This window comes from Callospermophilus lateralis, unplaced genomic scaffold (genome assembly GCF_048772815.1).
Source record: "Callospermophilus lateralis isolate mCalLat2 unplaced genomic scaffold, mCalLat2.hap1 Scaffold_84, whole genome shotgun sequence".
NCBI classification, from domain to species: Eukaryota; Metazoa; Chordata; class Mammalia; order Rodentia; family Sciuridae; genus Callospermophilus; species Callospermophilus lateralis.
In genome coordinates, this window is record NW_027516477.1 from 2075878 (window position 1) to 2096601 (window position 20724).

The following is a 20724-nucleotide window of genomic DNA, read 5'->3' on the forward strand; positions in this document are numbered from 1 at the left end:
TTAAAGTATTAGTTGAAAAACACTGGTACCTGAATAGAGCATCAGGTTATGTTAACTAATTTGGGAGCAAAATCTACCATTGAGAAACAAAATTATGAGCTTATCTCACATCATTAAAATCAAAGAGAAAATCACTCCACACAAAGAAAACCTGACCTATGTTCCCAGCCTGTTTGTATATTATTAATGTCATGATGCCATTGTCCTCTGGAAGGTAACATTTGGTTGCTTTTTGCATTGTTATTATTGAGTCTTTATATAGCACATTCATCTTTTATTGGGTTTAAAAGGTCACTTGTGATCTAAGCATTTTCCAGGTTACCCTTCTTTTCTTTTCTTGAACTTGGTGATGGTGTTTGTTTAGTTTGTTGTATTCTGAAAGATTCCATGCTCTAAAAGATACTCTGGACACAGAGGATATATCCAGGATACCTGTCTTTAGAGCCTGCCACTGTACTTGTGGGAAACATTTAAGATGCATGTGTCCTCATCTGGTTAGAACAAGGCTCCCATCCTCAGCATTCATCATCAGTCTCTGCAGATTTTGTCCAAAGTAGATAGGTGAAAGAGGTAAATTGTGTCTGCCTCAAACTACTCTCTCTATTGGAGAGAATAAACTTGCTCTTCTTCAGTAGGTAAAATAGACTGTCTCTAAAATTATTAACTGTTTTGCAACTATTTTGTAAGGACTTGCACCTAAATGACTTAGATTGTCAATGTGTTCATAGCCACAATTATATTGATCTGTGCCACTCTTTGACCTGCTGCCTCAATTGTATCTGGTTATTCAGTTCAAGGGAGCTAGATTTTGAAAAATTTTATAAATTCTTGCCTAAAGTGATAGGGATCTGATTTCAGTATTGTGGCTTCTCAGAGTTATACAGAATTTGAGTTGCCTGTGTACAGGACAAACTGCAAGACAATTTATCTTTTCTTTCTACATTCTCCCAACTCTCCATTTACCAATTTTGGTCAATTTGGAATTCACCTCAGATCCATGCTAAGAATGGGATTAACCCTGAATCCTAACACAAGTAAACCCATGGCTATAGCTTGGATAAATGTCCACCAAAAGCCTATGTCTTAAAGAATTGGTTATCAGCCTTTATTGTTACAGGGAGATGGTGGACCCTATAGGAGGTGGGGCCTATTGGAGGGAAGTTACGTCATTGGAGCAATGCCCTTGGAGAGGATATTGAGATCCCAGACCTTTCTTGTCTCTCTTGGCTCTTTGGCAAACGTGCAGGTGTGCTGCATATTCCCACCATGATGTACTGCCTCACCTCAGGCCCAAAGGCCATGGGGCCATGCAACCATCTGAAACTGTGAGCCAAATGAACCTTTCCTTATTAATGAAGATTATCTCAGTTATTTGGTCACAGCATTGGAAAGCTGACTAACACCTATTAACGTCAACTGATCCAGTTAATGCCCAAGATGATTCCACCTGACAGTCCCTACATAAGATGGCACTTATTTGTGTGCAAAACTGTTTGTATGAAAACAGAAGAACTCTAAATGTGTCACCATGACTCTTACCTGGCTATGCCTACTTCCCACCTAAGAGGCCTCATATTTTAAGGCAGAAAGTCAGCCACCAGGCAGAGATTATTGTCTGGCTTATAGAGCTGAGTACTCCTGTCTGCATCAATAGGGAAAAACTTTAACATTCAAGCTCTAAAAAGAGTTTGAAAATCAACTACAATCAAGACTTTTATTCCTGGCTTTCATCAACATTTTCATTAGCCCAAGCCTATGCAGTTCGTTTTCCATTTCTATTATTCTCAACCAAGGTCTTGGGTTTCCAAATCTTTGTTCTTTTCAGCCCCTAGCTATTTCTTCCCATTTTATTCCACCGAACTCCACCTCATACTCAATCTGTCCACCCCAGGCTCACAAGTTCTTGCCTGAAGTATGACCACTTCTTTCTGATGCAGCCAGAGCTGCATCCTGTCTGCATTCCATCACTTCTAAGCAATTCCTTGTTCCTCCTTCTATAGGGGATTGTAGGCTGATTATTACATTGATTTTTGCATATACCCTATTACTGAGATTTACTTCCCATTTGATCCCCAACTGGGGTAATTCTCAGATTTTTGAAAATATTCACACATGACTTAAAGCTTTAGCAGCACTCCTAAACCTCACCATCTTCAACCCATGTCAAGATACAATCAACATCATAGCCTCACAGTTACTTGCTTTTCTCCATTTCTTTCATCCATCTACTCCCATGGCTACACTCTAAAACTTGCCATCTCCAAAACTATCCCTTTTCTGATGCTTTATATTTCAGTATCTCATTCCTTACCCACTTTCTTTGGTGATGTTTGTCACTCACTCTCTTCTCTGCAGTTCCTGGGCATCTCCCTTTTTGCACATTCTATAAGCAATTCCCTGATCTTTCATTTTTTTTTTTCTATTAGCCTAGACCTCTTCATCAATTCTACTTTTCCTATAAATCCATTAGCCTGAACTCATTATATATTTCATTATATACTCCAGTTGGTAAATCTTGCTAAAGAAACGCACAACTTAAAATATATATCATCCTACCTCTGGACTCTCATCAGATACTGAACATATAATTGGATGCTATTTTACCATCCAAGAGACATATATTATGTTTAAAAAATGAACTTACTCTATCAAAATTTGGTTAAGCTTGAGTGAAGAATTTGTTGTTGACTTTCACAAATTGCTGTTTGTGAGATGTTTAAAATCATTATCTTTTTTGCATTTAAAAATGAAGAAATGTCATGCTATATTTAGCATGGTATCTTCTAGACCAGGAATGGAAAATATACTTCTTTTTCATGCCAATTTCTATTGCTTAGAGTACCAGTAACTCATTTGTATTGATTGCTTAAAACATAATGCATAATTTGGTTAACAGGATTTGGACATTAGAGGATTAGAGAAGGTCGACAGTTTTCCAAGCAGTGCTTAGCTGATATGTATTCAACCATCAGGATTCAGCTTAAACAGAATTTCCTCAAAGACAATTTATCTTGAAACTTGATCTAGATCTTGCCATGTGGTCCTTATCATAGCTCTTAACTAATATCCCTGCCCTAATAGACTAACAGGTTTTGTAAGAGAACTTTCCTATCATGCTACCATGGTATCCTATGCTTAAGTGTCTAGCAAATGCTTAATAAATATTAGCTGAATAAGCTGCATGGTTCTAACCTGCAAACCTGCTTTGCACATATTTTTTTCTAGCCAAAAGAGGCCATTTGTTGTCTCCCTAAGGACACCATATATCCCAATTTTCATTCCTGTCATATGCTCAACATTTATAAATGAACCTTTATTAAAGACACTTCAATGTCATTTGTTAGACACTTCAATATTTTACATGTTTTCAATGTACATTGTACCAAAATTTCTATAAATAACTTTGTACATAAAAGTAATACTTCCTCTTTCACATTGCCTCTCAGAAGCAGCAAATTCACATATTTGGTGGAAGTAACATTTATCAGTTAACTGTTGAGGACAAAACAATGGAACAATGATGACCTCTGGAACAATGATGACCTCTGACAGGAACATCTGACACAGGAAGCCATTTGGCTAATATCTCCCTTAAGCTTTTTGGCTAAAGAAATGTACTTTGAGATTTTTTTTAAGAACCTTATTTATTTCAATGTAATTTTCAGTGAATTACACATTGGCACTCACAAGACATTAGCTACAGGTCTCAACACACCCAGGTCTAGGTCTTAGATAGTCCATGCCCAGTCCCGTCTGTGTGAGGGGAGGGTGTGGATGGGCCTGCTCTGGCTCCTCAGTAGAAGTAGCTCTGAAGGCTGAGAACTTGATCTTTTTATCCTCCAATGTAATATTATATTGGCAGAATTAAAACATCACTATTGAAAAATCCACAGGTACCAACACCAGCAGCCTTTGCCTTAATAAAAAGCCTCAGCTAACAATCCAGCAACATGAACAAGACCACATTTGCTTTTAACAAAAAGTGAGCTTCAGAGAAGGGAGAAAGGCCTACCGTCCAAACCCATGGCTTGTGGTGGATTAGCAACCTTCACTCCACCCCTCAAAGAAGCAGCCTCCAGGGAAAAGCCCCTCACGGCAAAGGCACATTGCAGGAGCCACCAACACAGGCCAAATGTGACTGCAAAGGGCACACAACACCAAGGATGCCCCGTCCTTCCAAACCCACCAGAAACTACGAGAAACAAATGTGTTTTTTTGTCTCTAAATTCCCGCCATGCACTAAGGCACCAGAACTATTCCTGACCCCCCTCCAAGGAAGCAGCAACCTGAAAGGAAAATAATATTGTCAAAATTGTATAATTCTGTTGTTAACCATGCACCAAAGATTAAAATAGCCTCTGTCAAAGATATATAATATATAGGAAATCTCTGGAAACTCTTATGTACAACCTTATCAAATACTTTTTCTGGCTTTTGTACACAAATAGCCTCTTGCATTTCTGTGCTTCAGATGCGAGTCCTCTGCCAGGCTCATGCTCCACATGGAAGTGCCAACTATGTACAGTTCAGTGATGCTGAGCCCAGGCCGCCTCCCAAGCTCTCCTTCCCATGGACACTGGTGTGACAAGAGCTTAGGTAGACAGATCCTAGCTTGTGGGCACCTACAGCAGTGGTCCCCTCTGTTTCCCAGGGAGCTATCCTGTCAGTGGTGTGGACTTGGGACTGGAGTCACACACCTGGGGGAGGTGGCCATTGGAAAGGAGCAAGTGCTGGGCTTTGCTGGAGACAGCAGGAAAGGCCAAGGAGGCCTCTGGGAGCTCCACGATGCCTGAAGGGAATGCAGGGCAGGGCTGCAGGTCTATGGGGTCTGCATCGCACAGCCTCACTATAGAGTCCAGGCGGAGCCCCCTGGGGAAAGAGTAGGCTGTCAGAGCCAAGTTCCAGCATGACCAGCTGTGGCGGCCATTGCAGCTGCCAGGGAGGCCAGGAGGACAGTAAGAGATCACCTTTTCCATCTAGGGACACCACCGGCTTCCTCAAGGATGTGAGCATTCTGTCGTGGTTGCTGGGGTAGAGGGACCCATCTACAAGGATGATGTGAAGAGTCTCCTCGGTCGCCCTGGTTGGGATCCTGGCCACACAGTGCACTTGGCTGTGTGCTGTCCCTGCATGTGGGCTGAGAGTGGGGGGCCTGCTCCTTGGACTAACTGTCAATGTCAGCATTGCAGTCACTGCACATGAGAGGGCCACCTGGGTTCTAAAGGAGAGATGAGCCAGGTCAGGGCAACTCCAGCATGCAAGACCACAAAAGATGGGGAAGAGTGACAAGAAGGGAGACAGAACTAACAAAACCACAGCACTCTGACGTTTCAGGGACAATCCACCTCCGCTTACGAGGAGGACATCAGCAAGAAGTCCTGTTTTTTTTTTTTTTAGTTGTCAATAGACCTTTAGTTTATCTATTTATATGCTATGCTGAGAATCGAACCCAGTGCCTCACTCATACCAGGCAAGTGCGCTACCACTGAGCCCCAACCCCAGCCCCAAGGCAGTTCCATTTCTGGCTCTGCCCTGAGTATGAACCCAGTGTCCACAGGACCAAGGCTTCAGTTCTCCAAAACCATATTCCCAGAGGTCCTGGAATTCCCAGAGCACAAGAGCTCTTGACGAGGAGTGTGGACCTGACTTCTCCTGCCCTGGAAATGAACGGCCACCGTGCCCACCTGTGTTGGTGACGCTGTACTCCTCGCTCTTCTTCCTGGTTTGGTAGATGATGCACAACCACACCAGTGACGTCAGAACGATGCTGCACACCATGGCCATGGTGAAGATGCCCATGGTGGTCCTGTCCTTCCTGCAGCCAGGTGTGGGCAAGATGCTCAGCTGGCTGTGAGCGCGATCCGTGCCCAGCGTGTTGGACATCTCGCAGGTGTACTGGCCCACGTCCTCCACCACCACGTTCTGGACCACCAGTAGCTGGTTGCTGGGGGTGAATTGGTACCTGTTGGTGAGGCTCAGGGGGCGGTTCCCCTTGAGCCAGGTGATGCTGGGGGAGGGGCTGCCAGTCGCTTTGCTCTGGAGGGCCACTGTCTCCCCCACAGACACCACGCGGTCTTCCAAGGGTACCACCAAGAATGGGGTCTCTGCAAGAGATCAAGGGACAGCACACTCACTCTGGGGCCTCAGTGCTGTGGGTCTGCTTGGTTATCTAAACATGGCACAATCCCACCTGATGGCTTCTGTCAGAGTGACAAGCTTTTCAGAAGATCGCTGTTCTATGGTCATAAAAGTTTCTGTTCCCATACTGTCCTGAGTCCCTGTTCTTGACTAAGACCACACCCCTCCTGCATGCTCTTTGGTCACCAGTTGCTCAAGGCTCTGACATTGCACTGGCCTTTACTCTTTTTAAAGAGATAGGAGCCAGGGTGGTGGGGCATGCCTGTAATCCCAGCAGCTCAGGAGGCTGGGGCAGGAGGATTGCAAGTTCAAAACCAGCCTCAGCAATTTAGCAAGGCCCTAAGCAACTCAGTGAGACCCTGTCTCTAAATACAAAATAGGGCTACTCACTAGCAAGTCAACCAGGAACTCAAGGGGTTGTACAGAGCAGGCTCCACGACACTCATCTAGGAGAGGCCCTAAAGGAATGGTGATGGGCCAGCAAGACCTGGGGGAGGATGGGAAGATCTGACCCTGGACTTGCCATGTCATTTTACATTTTTTTTTTTTTTTTGGTACTCGGGATTAAACCCAGGGTCACTCGACCATGGAGCCCCATCCCCAGCCCTATTTTGTACTTTATTTAGAGACAAGGTCTCACTGAGTTGCTGAGGACCTCCACTAAGTTGCTGAGGCTGGCTTTGAACTCGAGATCCTCCTGCATCAGCCTCCTGAGCAGCTGGGATGGGGCCGGTGCTACTGCGCCCAGCATATTATTCTATCTTAAATGTCCAATTTTCAACAACCAATTATGAAACAGAAAAAAAAATGTCAATACAAACTGTCCCTGAGGAAATTGAGATCTTGGACTAATTAAACAACATTAGCTATTATAAAAATTCTTGAAAAACTAAAACTATGTCTAAGAGAATTAAAGCATCAGAACACTTTCTTACCCAAGAGAAATGATCAATGAACAGAAACTATAAAAATGAACCACATACAAACCATGGCATTTACTAGTAACTGAAATTAAAAATCCACCCTAGGGCAGATATAGCTCCAATGGTAGAGTGCTTGGCTTGCATGCACAAGGCCCTCGGTTCAATCCCCAGAACCAAAACAAAACAAAACAAAATCCACCCTAGGGCTAGGGCTGTAGCTCCCTGGTAGAGCACTTGCCTAGGATGGGTGAGGCCCTGGATTCAATCTCCAGGACTACATAAAAAAAATCTAAGTAAAATAAAGGTATTGTGTCCATCTACATCTAAAAATATTTTTTAAAAATCCACCCTAGAGGGCTCAGTAGCAGAACTGAGCTTCCAGATGAGTCAGTGAACTTGAGACAGGTCAGCAGAGATATCCAGTTTGAGAATCAAAGAGAATGAAGAAAATACACAGAACTTCAGAGATCTGTGCAAGAGCATTCAGCATGACAACACACAGATCATGTGAGACCAAACACAGGACACAAAGAGGAAGGAGAGTATGTATGAAGCCCTAATGCACCCAAACTTATAAATTGGATGGAAAACATGCACCCACATATCTGAAAAGTTTAATTAACCCTAAGCAAAATTCATTCAAAAAGCCTAGGTTCATCATAGTCAAGCATCAAATGCCAAAGACAAAGCATCTTCAAAACAGCACAAGAAATATAACTTATCATGTACAGGAGATCCTCGAAAGTATTTGTAGCTGATTTCTTTTTCAATACCAGGAAGGTCAAGAGGGAGAAATATTCAAAGTATTCAAAAAGTCTAGAAATCTCAGGTGCAGCAAAATTATCTTTCAAAAATAAAGATGAAATTAAAACATTCTCAAATTTTAAAAAATATCCAAACTGAGAGAATTTACTGCTACCAGACCCGACCTACAAGAAATACTTGTGGTGGTGCATGCCTGTAATCCCAGCGGCTCAGGAGGCTGAGGCAGGAGGATCGTGAGTTCAAAGCCAGCTTCAGCAAAAGTGAAGCCCTAAGCAATTCAGTGAGGCCCTGTCTCCAAATAAAATACAACTTAGGGCTGGGATGTGGCTAAGTGAGTGCCCCTGAATTCAATCCCTGCTACCCACCCCCCCGGCTCCAACAAAACAAAACAGTAAACAAATTAATCACTCTGATCAAAAGGCAAGGAGAACCATAATGGATAAAAAAACTTTGACACAGTATACACTACCTACAAGAGGCAGTTTAGATCCCAAGACAATTAAACAATCACCCAATATGAGACAAAATATTTTATCATGTAAATGGGTCAATCCATCAGGAAGACATAAAAATTATAAATATATGCACTTAACAGAGCTTTACAAAATGTAGAGCACAACCTGTCAGAACTAAAGAGAAGAACAGACAATGTAACAATAATACTCTTATTTCCAATGAAAAGCTAGGCAGAAAAACTAGGCAGATGCACAAGGAGAAAGAAGACTTGAACAATAGTATTAACCAACTAGTTCTAATATACACCCGTGGAACTCTCCACTGAACCACAGCAGAATATTCTTTTAAAATGTACACAGAACAGTCTCTAAGATAAGATTATATTTTAGGTCAAAACATAGGTCCAATAAGTTTAAAAAGATGGAAATTACACAAAGTATCTTTTTGGATGACAATGGAATGACTTTTAAATCCACAGTGAAATGAGTATTTGGGAAGCAACTTGTGGAAATTAAGCAGTGCACTTCCGCACAGCAGAGAAGAAGTCACAGGGACACTGGAAGATGCTCTGAGTTAAATGAAAACAATGTGTTTAGTTTTCAAGTCTTGGAAGCTGCGCCTAAAATGGTGCTCGTGGACTTATTGCTGGAAATGCCTGTATTAAAGAAGTTTAGGACTAATAATCCAGTTTTTTAACCCAGAAAAAGAATAATAAACTACACCCACCACAAGAAGGAAAAAGAAATTAATCATGATTTGAGCAGAAATGAAAGAAGGAGGAAAGGAAAATGAGAAAATCACTTCATAGCAAAAATTTGTTCTTTGAAAATATCGAGAAAATTGAAAAACCTTTAGCTCGACTAGTAGGCAGGAGGGAAAAACAGAAGGCACAAAAAAGGGCACTCCACTACTGACCTTTTTCCTGCCAAAGGTAAACAGGGAACACTCTAACAACTGTACCCAGCTAACCAGACCACCTGACTGAAATGATAAACTCCTAAAACTGACTCAAGTAGAAACAAATTCTGGCTCAACACTAAGGAGACACTTTAGAATTTAAGAATTTTTAAATGTAGAATTTAAAAATTCCTATAAGGAAAAGCTCAGACTCAAGTGAATTCTACCAAACATTTAGAGAGAGAACCAATCCAAAACTTCCAAAGCATTTTTTTCTCTTTCTTTCTTTCTTTCTTTCTTTCTTTCTTTTTTTTTTTTTTTTTTTTTTGGACAAGTAGATGTAAAGACAATATCTTCCAACTAATTTTATACAACTATTACTCTAACAACAAACACCTAAGAAAAACATGACACACACACACACCACCAACAACCTAGAGAACAATGTCTTTTATAAGTATAGATGCAAAATCTTCAGCAAAAATCCCAGCAAACTGAAATGTACAGCACCTAAAAAAAACACATACTATAATCAAGTTAAGTTGATCCCAGGAAAGCAAGGTTTTCCATTCAAAAATCAATGTACTAGACCATTATCAATAAAATAAAGAGGGGGGGGAAGAACACTACACAATTATCTCAGAAACACACACACATAGAATACACACAAGACAGAATTCAAATGCTTTTCATAATAAAAATATTCAAAAAATTAGGGATAAGAAAGAAACTTATTCAACCTCATAAAGGTCATCTCTGAAAAATTCACAGTTAATATCACAATTAGGTGGGCTCAGTGGCGTGCACCTGTAATCCCAGCAGCTTGGGAGGCTGAGGCAGGATTAAAGCCAGCCTCAGCAATGGCAAGGCACTAAGCAAGTCAGTGAAACCCTGTCTCTAAATAAAATACAAAATAGGGCTGGGGATGTTGCTCAGTGGTTAAGCACCCCTGGGTTCAATCCCTGGTACCTGTCCCTCCCAAAAAAAATTGTAAATGGAATTCTTTTCTTGTTTGTTTGTTTAGTGCCTTGCAATTGCTAAGGGTGGCTTTGAACTCAAAATCCTCCTGACTAAGCCTCCCAAGCTGCTGGAATTATAGGCATGCACCACTGCACCTGGACCTAAAAATATTTCTAAAAAAACTTTTGCACAACTCTCTAGAAACTGAAAAACCACCACCACAATTCACAGACTAGGAAATGCTATTTACAAATCATAGACCCGATGAGGTCTAATATTCTGAAGATTCTAATATTCAGAATTGACAACTCATAACAAATATAGAATTCTGAATGTGCTAATATTCAGAATTGATAACTCATAACAAAATAGAGAAATGAATATATGACTTGAGTAGCTATTTTTTCCAAAGAAGCTATGCACGATCCAATAAGCATCTAGAAAATTGTTCAACATCATGAGTCATTGTGGAAATGTTAAGACTACCATGAGATTCTACTCTGTTCCCACTAGCAAAATCTAAAATAAAAAAGATAGCAAGTGTCGGAAAGCATGAGGAGAAACCAGAATCTCGTACATTGCCAGCAGGTGTGTAAAATCCTGAAGCCACGTTGAAAAAAACAGTTTGACAGTTCTTTTGTCACACCTAGAGCTACCACAGGACCCAAAGATTCCATTCCCAGGTGCAATCCCAAGAGAATTCACAGAACTAGTGCCTGAATGTTCACACCTACATTAATCATAAAATCCCCAAAGTAAGCACCATCAAATATCCGCCATCTAATGCATGGATAAAACAAAATGTATATCCATACAGCAGAATGTCACTCAGTCACAGAAAAGGAACTGATGCTTTAAAACTATGCTCAGGGGCTGGGGCTGGGGCTGGGGTTCAGTGGTAGAGCACTCACCTAGCATGTGTGAGGTGCTGGGTTTGATCCTAAGCACCACATTAAAAATAAACAAATAAAATAAAGGTGTTGTGCCCAATTATACCTGAAAATAAAGCAAAACTATGCTCAGGGGTGGGGGTAGCTCAGCCCCAGATACAATCCCCCGACTTGGGGAGAAGACCTGGCAAAGTGAGAAAAGGAGAGTTCCTCAGGCCACATGCTGTCCACCGGCACTCATGTTAACTGTTCAGAGCAGGCAGGTCACACACAACCGTGGACTAGTGACCGCCATGGCTGGGGGCCAGGAGAAGAGGGAATGACTACTAAAGCATGGGGTTTTGGTTTCTTTCAGAAGTGATGAAAATGTTATAAATCAGTGATGACACAAATTTTGAAGACTCTAAATCCAAAGTTCACGTTTTAAAGAGACACATTTTTATGACAGGTAAAAATTATATTTACAATACACACACACACACACACACACACACACACACACACACACACAGCTTTACTGAGCAACAATTCACCTACACTGCAGCTCGCCTATTTCAAGTTCACAACTGAATGGTCTGTGGTGCATTCATGAGTAGGTATTGTAATGACCACAGTCAACTTTAAGATATCTTTGTCACCTCATGGAGAAGCACTTTGTAGCTACTCCCCTTCTCCCTCCATCTCTCCCCAGGCTGGATCACCTCCTAGGGCACTTCCTACCTCTACAGATCTCCCTGTCCAAACTCAGTCCCCAGCCCTGGGACTTTAATCTCAACTCTGCAACAAGTTCTAATATGTCTTCTTTTTTCTTTTATGGCTGCTACTTTTTGACTGGCCAAGCTGGGTTCAAGGATTAAACCCAGAGGCACTTAACCACCGAGCACATCCCCAGCCCTTGTAATTCTTTTATTTAAAGAGAGGGTCTCGCTGAGTTGCTCAGGGCCTCACTAAGTTGCTGAGGCTGGCTTTGAACTTGTGATCCTCCTGCCTCAGCCTCCTGAGCTGCTGGGATTGCAGGCGAGCCCCACAACACCTGGCAAAGCTGCATGTTTTCTTACTTCTGAATGTCAGCCTCTCAGCCACACGTCCCACCTGCCTGCCCCTCTCTCTACAGGAGCATCACTCAGGAAGTTGGGAGAATGCAGTCCTGCTCCCTAAATAGTGCTCATTAGTTAACTGCCTCTGCCCAGGGAGCAAGAAAATGTTCAACTTGGGTTTTGTGAGCCTCCAACTAAAACAGAGAATATTTTCTTTTTCATTTCTCAGCAACTGAGGATAAGCTTTTCAAACAGAAATCAGAATGGCCATCAGAGTGGACATTCCTTCCTGAGGAGTCACACACCAAGATAAGTCACCCGGAGAGTCTAGCTGCCCTGGTTCTGGGAGAGCCCAGGCTTGAGCTGAAGAGCAGTGGCCAACCTATGAGAAGGGCAGACACAAAGACACGTGGCTTCCCTGTCATGTCCCTGACACTCAGTGACAGAAAGGGGCACAGTAAGCCTAGGAAATCCACACACATGGTTCTGGCCATTAGTCCAGACTGTTTTTCCAGATGCTGCATCCCTCAGACCAACAAAGCAACCATGGGGACCGGCTTTCTGTTCTCTTTCACTCTGTATGTGGTTTTGTTTGTTTGTTAGTTACTGTGGATTGAACTCAGGGACTCTCGAACACTGAGCAACATCCCCAAGCCCTAGTTTGTATTTTATTTAGAGACAGGGTCTCATTGAGTTGCTTAGTGCCTCACTAAGTTGATGAGGCTGGCTTTGAACTCACAATCCTCCTGTCTCAGCCTCCCCAGGACTTCCAATGAGCAAAGAAAGTGTCAAACTAGCAATCAGCAAGGAAGAGTGAACAACCCGTTTCCTAATCATTCCCAGAGGTAAGGTCAGAAGGTACTTCTCTGAAAACTGAAATGATTTATCTTAAAGCCATTATAATAGGGAGGCCTGGCCCAGGGCAGACCATAGAGTAGGCCTGAGGCTTTGGATTGTATTTATCAGGCAGCTGACTTTCTGCGTCCTGCTAAGGAGTTACTCTAGGGGTGGGAGGGCAGCCGATGAACAGAAATGCCCACTTCACTCCTGTGCAGGGAGGAGAGTGTCCCAGGCACAGCTTCTGTGACTGACTCGCTGCACCAGGACCTCACCTTCCTGGTGAAGAGCAAGCAGGAACTCCCACTATCAGAATATCCTCAGGCTCAACCTCCAGGGGGCACTTCTGCAGTTCCCAAAGGCACTGCGTTGGAAAGCCTGGAGGCAGAGCCTGGGCCAGGGCCCAGGACAACCTGGCCACACCACCCAATAAGTTAGAGACAAAAGCCAGGCTGACTAGAAAGAGGGGACTGTGAGCTGCCCAGCCTCCACTGACTCTTGCCCGTCTTCAGCACTCGGGCAAAGCTCAGCCTCCACAGCTACCAACAGAAATGCCCCCCCTCCTACTCCCTTTTCCAGCCACCCCAATACTTCGCTGGCTAAGAGTGTGCATTTTCATGACTCAAACTCGAAGTGTGTTTCTAATCATCCCTTGTGGAAATTTACGCAGAGGGCCACAAAGTGCACAGCACAACCTGCCTTGTGCCATTGGGAAGAAAAAAATGGGAATTAACCCTCTGGGCCCTCCAGAGGACTGGGCCCAGGCCAGCCCCAGCTGGGTCCATGCAGCGACTGATGGGAACCCAGGTGGGGACCAAGCTCAGTGCCAGAGCCAGAGAGTGTGGGGTTTTTTTTTTTCTTTGTGAGGTGGGGGTGGGGATGGGTTGCCCAAGTTTCTAAAGGGTTCAGTTCTTCTCCACTAGCCAACAGTCTCCTAAGAACCTAAAAGAAGAATCTTTCTCCTTTCTCCCTTCTTTCTCCCCAGATACCCTTTTCCCATTTAATCACATCTTTTGGACTCCTGACTCATTTGGAAGTTTCATGGAGAGAAAAGTTGTTATAAACTGCACAGATCATGCTCACCCATCCCAGGAGATCTGGATTTTTTTTCTGGTACTGGGGATTAAACTCAGGGGTGCTTAACCACTGAGCCTCATCCTTAGCCCTTTTTATTTTTTATTTAGAGACAGGATCTCGCTGAGTTGCTTATGGCCTCACTAAGTTGCTTAGGCTGGCTTTGAACTCACGATCCTCCTGCCTCAGCCTCCTGAGCCCAGGGATTTTTTATAACCAACATTCCCCTCTAGTTGCTTTTTCAGTATCCAGCCCTACATCCAGTGCAGAATAATTTGTCAAGAAGAGGAACTGGGGAAATCTGTTCTTCAGAATCTGTCTCACCCAGATGGACAAGAGAAGAGCAGCCATGGTTGGAAGTAGGGAAGAAGCCCAGAAGGCTCCCTCCCTGTGTGGCTCTCCACAAAGCCACATGGCCCCAGTGAGCCTGCCATGGGCTCCCATTTGGAGGTGCTTGACCCTCGTAGGCAAGAGCACCCTAAGTTCCTCAGCACAATCTCTTCATGGGACAAGTGCTCGAGCACCCCCTCTTCTCAGAGGAATGTTGCCTGCCCTCTTGGGCTCTTAGTCACGGGGATTGGGCCTTTTCCCCTTTCCTACCCTCCCTGCCCCAATCAAGGGTCCACCTGGAGTGGCCTCAGGAATGGGATTAGGTCAGGGCACAAAGATGACCACCCTCTGGCATCTGGCATCTTGTAGGCACATCTCAGAATGCTCACTCAGTGAGACCTGCAGGGGACTGACATTACAGATGGAACTTACTGGCCACAAAATCAGTGGCGTGTGGCAATGGGAAAGGAGGCGAGGCCATAGCTCTGCCTGGGCCATGATATTGGGGAGCGCCTCTAGCCCCAGTCAGTCACATGGCACCTCAACTCTGAGCATCCATCAGTGCCCCTGCTGCTCAAACCCACTCAGTTCCTTCAAGAAGCCCTTCTCCATGCGGGCTTTTCCCTTTAAGCAAACCCAAGTGAGGAGAACGTGTCCCTGGGGTAACTAAAGGGGTGATCACCCTCTTTTTAGAAAAGAATTTACTTGACATTATATAAAACAGCTGTTAGCACACCACAGCCTGCAGGCTGCTGCTGCTATGCGGTACAAATTCAATGGCACACAGCCACACCTGTTCCCTTATGTACTATTTATGGCTGCTTTATGCTTTAACAACCTTGACAAGGAGTTTCTACACAGACTCTGTGGCCCAGGGTCCAAAATATTCACGACATCAACCTTTAAGAAAAAGATTGTCGCTGGGTGTGTGGTGCACACCTGGGATACCAGCAACTCTGGAGGCTGAGTCAGGAGGATCTCAAGTTTGAGGCCAGAACTTGTTTTGTCTGCTTGGAGCGGGGGTTGCCCTAGCTTCTGAAAAGGTTCAGTTCTTTTTTAGTAATACCCTGTCTCAAAAAGGGCTGGTGATGTGGCTCAGTGGTGGTGCACCCCTGAGTTCCATCCTCCGTACCACCACACCAAAGGAAAAAAAAAAGGTATTTTCTACCTATTGATCCCAAGTAAGCACCACTTCTTTTTTGGGAACTGGGGGTAACTGGGGATTGAAATTGAACCCAGAGCACTTAAGCACTGAGCCACAACCCCAGCCCTTTTATTTTTTTTTATTTAGAGACAGGGTCTCACTGAGTTGCTTAGAGCCTCAATAAGTTGCTGAGGCTGGCTTTGAACTTGCAATCCTCCCGCCTCAGCCTCCTGAGCTGCTGGGATGATAGGCGTGGACCACCAAGCCAGCTTCCCCATAGTATTTTTTTAAACAGTATAACTTGCATCTACCCATAAACAATCATAGCTATTAAAAACGTGAGCATAAAGCAATTACAAGGGTTTGTTACTCTGGAAGTTCTTCCTCATATTCACAAGGGCCCCAGGAAGCCTCAGTACTTACAGTTCCTTAAGATTCCTCATTGTGATAAAGGTGTCCAGCTGCACAGACCTGATGGCATTCTCTCCCAGGTCCCTGAAACACAACACAAGGCCTTGTGCCAATAAACCCCAGGTGCCCTTCCAGCCAGCCCCATGTCTGAGCCAGGAGACTCAGAGGTTTTCCGTGACAGCCTTGGTTTCATGTGACCCAGAGGTGATAACTTCACAGGAGGTGGCTCTCACACGTGTTGACACAGCACGTGTGGTGACACGGGGACCCAACCTATCTGAGAGGCAGTGCAGAGGCGGGTGCAGGCCTGCTCAGCAAGTCAACTGCCACAGGCTCTCCCAGAAGAACTGGGGTTGAACTTGGTGCAAAGAGGAAACAGACTCACGCCCACCCACTCGAAGGAGCCACCCCAGAAGGATGTAAAGATCTCAGGGCTGGCTGGTTCCCTTACTCCCAGGGACAGCCAGAGAAGCTCTCAGTGGGGTGGGGTATGTGTCACTCTGATGGCTGGCCTTGTGGGGGTGGCGAGGAGACCAGGGCCCAGGGAGGAGAGGGGGAAGCAGTGACACAGGGCAGCGGAGGGAGGAAGGTATTGTCTGCACAGCAGCTGCATTCACGGGGATAACACCAACTGGCCATGTGTTCTGTGATTGCTCTGGCACAGGCAAGATAAGGGCCAGCAGTGAAGCAGCTGCTGCTTCTAAACAGCCTGTTTCTCAGTTTACAAAGATGCCATTCAATCCTAGCTGACTTTGCCATGGCCACCCTTGGCAGGCCTGGAGGTCAGGCAAGGTCTGGCAAGATACTCACAGGTGCTCCAGTCCTTCCAGCCCCGAGAATGCTCTCTTAGCCATGGACTTGATCTTGTTTCCAAACAGAGTCCAGCAGATTCCAAACATCCAGGAAGAGACAGGGTGGGGGAAAAGGGGGGAGAAAGAACGCACGGTCAGCCTGTCTAGTGAGAGGCAGGGGAAGCTGACCTGCACTAAGATCCCAGGGTGGACACACACAGTCCTGCCCCTTCTGAGAGGAAACACTTTTCCTTCTATTAGAATTCAGGAGCAACGACAGGCTGAAGGTGCATGCACTTTAGGGCCTACAAAGGCCCCCTGCAGACTCCATCTCACTGCGATCAGAATATCGATCATTAAGAATACAACTAACAATAAGTGTTGGTGAAGATGTGGGGAAAAGGCACACTCATACATTCCTGGTGGGACTGCAAATTGATGCAACCACTCTGGAAAGCAGTCTGGAGATTCCTCAGAAAACTTGGAATGGAACCATCATTTGATCCAGGTATCCCACTCCTTAGTCTATATCCAAAGGACTTAAAATCAGCATACTACAGTGACATGGTCACATCAATGTTTATAGCAGCCCCGTTCACAATAGCTAAGCTATGGAACCAACCTAGGTGCCCTTCAACAGATGAATAAATAAAGAAAATACAGTGTACATACACAATGGGATATTACTCAGCCTTAAAGAATGAAATTATGGCATTTGCAGGTAAAAGGATAAAACCAGAGACTATTGTGTTAAGTGAAATGAGTTCATCCCAAAAAACAAAGGTCAAATATTCACTCTGATTTGTGAATGCTAGCCCAAAACAAGGGCGGTTGGGGGAATAATAGAAATCCATTGCATTAGAAAAAGGGAAATGAGGGGAAGGGAGAGGATGGGAATGGGAAAGACAGTAGAATGAATGGGACAGAACTTTCCTGTGTTCATTTATGAACACATGGCCAGGGAAACTCCACATCATGTCCAACCACAAGAATGGGGAGTTAGACTGCATGATGATCTGACATATGTATGATATGTCAAAGTACACTCTACTGTCCTACATAACTAATACAAACAAATAAAATACATTGGACACACACTTGTTCCACCTGACCCTCTGTCTCCAAGGGTCCCTGAAGGGGGTTGGGGGTGAGGCAGGCAATAGCATCACAAGAGACAGGCTGGGTAGTCTCTCAGTGAGGAAAAACAGAGAAGGTAATGAAAACACAAGTGGTGTGTGGCAGCCACCTGGGGTTCACGATACTGTTTTGTCTTGTCTGCTGTCATGGTGTGCGAAGGTTTATGCATTAGACAGGAAAGAGAAAAGCGGATCTTGGTGCACAGCTCTAGGTTGACCACTGTGCTTGGTGTTGAGTGACCACTTAAGGAGGGAACCATGCTGCTTGGATTCCCTCTTCTGCTGGGTTTTCTCCAAGTGTCACTGGGAACTCTGTGGCATGGCTGTGCTGGAAGATGTGGCCACCACACTGCATTGCCCCATCTGGATGGGCTGGCCCCAGTCTGCAGGGCTCCCCTGGGCAGTGTGGAGCATGCCAGCACAGAGGAGCCATGCAGAGTCCCTGTGAGGTGGCTTGGACCTGCCTTTGGAGAGCTTGAGAGGCTAGTCTTGCTGGATCTGCCTCTGAATGGGGAGGTGAGCTACTCTTGAGGTCCATCCTAGCTCACCACTGGCCAGGCCTAAATGAAGGTATTTTCCCACTAAGAACAGCAGAGCCCTCTGTGACCACCAGGTGGACATTGCCCTTCCTTGTTCCAGGTTTTAAGCTCAGATAGTCCCTCAATCCCAGCCATTGATAGTTTCTCAATCTATCTCTTCCTGGTCCTGCTGGAGTGTTCCTTTCCCCTAGGTGATCTGTCTCTAAATAAAATAAAAAATAGGGCTGGGGACATGGCTCAGTGGTCCAGTGCCCCTGAGTTCCATCACTGGTATACAAAGAAAAAAAAATGATTGCAGGGACAGTGTGGCAGTGGCTGCTGACCTGGGGATGCTCACTTAAACAGCAGGACCCAGTGTCCTGACAGGCACAATGTGCAGCTTCTGCTTGGTGACACCTCACTTTAGGGTTGTCATTCCCTCAGGCACCAACCCAGGGGAACAAGACATTCAACATCAGCTATGCACACATAACACATCAGCTTGGAGTCCAATTCCCACCCAAAGCCATTGGGAGTGGAGTTCAGAGAACTCCCAGAGAGGCCTTTGGGGGGCCGGCTCTGCCCTCTTCTGCTCTCCTGCCCAGGACGCTGTCTTTCAGTCACCTCCACAGTGAATGCCATTCAAGATGCGCAGGTTCTTGAGTCCCTTGAAGGCGCCTTCAGCGATGTGGCTGATGGAGTTGTGGCTGAGGTGCAGGATGCTCAAACTGCCCAGCTTGGCCAGGCTCTTCTCATCCAGCTGCATGAGGTTGTTGAAGGACAGGATCCTGGAGAGGTGGAGGGGCTGAGGTCATTATCAGGCCTCATGGAGTTGCTTACAACAGCCCGTGGGATCTCCGTGGGCTGGGAGTATCTCACAGTAAACGTGCAGCTAGGTCATCCACCTAGTCTAACAACGGGAATGGCCATGCAGGTCCTGGTATGGTTAAACTGGTGATGGCACAAGGTCATGCAATACAAAACCTCCCTGCTGGTATCCAGGCTGGTCGTGATTCAGACCTTTCTTGGCAGAGGCCCGACACCCTGGATAGGTCCCTTGTGGATCAGATGCTGCCACTCCACGCACTGGACAGCAGAGGGCGCCATGCATCCCTGCCTGGGACAACCACTGCAGGGCCTCAGCCTCAGGCTGGAGGCTCTGGCCTGAGTGTCACCTACCCTCCCTGTGAGCAGGACAGGACACACCCAAAATCTTCCATTTAGCCTGCATGTGAGACTCCAAACCTCCTCCCAGACACCCTTGCATTTCTGACACAACCCTGGCGCTGGTCACTTGGCATATGGGTCACCTCTGGTTGAAAAATGGGAAGTTTGGGCTGGGTCAGGAAGAAGAAAAATAGTATCAGTGAAGATTAATGGGTTTTTAAAGCGGGCAGCAGGCAGCCTTCTTTCCCTGCTGGAGAAATAAGTTATGGTGTCTGTCAGTCATAGGACCTGGCAGTAGACCAAAATTATATCCTCACCTGCAATTAAGGAATTTGGCTTAGGGGAGGGGTGGGAAAGCAACCCTCAGCCTGGCTCTGAGGTGACCTGAGAACACAGCAAGCTTCTAGAACTGGTCAAGGCATGCATCAGTGACCCCGGCCCCTCTAAAGGGCACAGCAGACAGCGGTCCACAGCCAGAAAGGGGAGCAGGGAACTCAAAGCCCCATCAAGGCTCCGGAGCACAGCTTTTCCCAGGAGGTCACACACCCTCTGCCGAGTAGCAGGATGGTGGCTCCTCACCCTGGGAAATAGACAGGTTCAGGACTGTGGGACTCAACACCTGCCCTGCTTTCCCAGGGCTCCTGGCCTAGGACAACAGAGAACCACTCATCCCTGGAGTTCCCTCATGCGGTCCCTGCCTGAGCAAAGAGCTTGTCATCGGATACCACAAGAGAGACGAAGCAGCACCCTAAAGCACCAGGAGGGCGAATCCAAGTCCAAGGGCAGTTAGCAGGAGGGAGAGGCAGGCTGCTGCATGGCACACACTCTGACCGCTGACCCACAGAGACCAAATCACCAGGTCACCAGAGGGATGCATGTGAGCCCTTGATGCGAGGGACACACAACGGAAGGGACCGGGTAAGGACTCCGGCAGTGAGCGCAGCATGGAGTTCCGAGGCCCCCACGAGTGTGCCTGGCACCCGTAACGCTTGCTCACATTAAGTAACAATTTTTATAGGCCAAGTCTACGACAAGTGGAAAAGGAGAAAACCCTCCCAAACTCTTCTGAAAAATAAAGAAACCCAACCGGACTAAACTAGAGCATTATAAAACTGAAAATTTCCACCTAGCAAGGACCTGTAACCCCAACACAAGCAGAAATCTAGAAACGGGTGCAGACACGGGAACATGGCCACATTCTCCAACCCTCGGCTATGCAGCTCCGGCTGTGCATGCAGGACAGAGAGGGG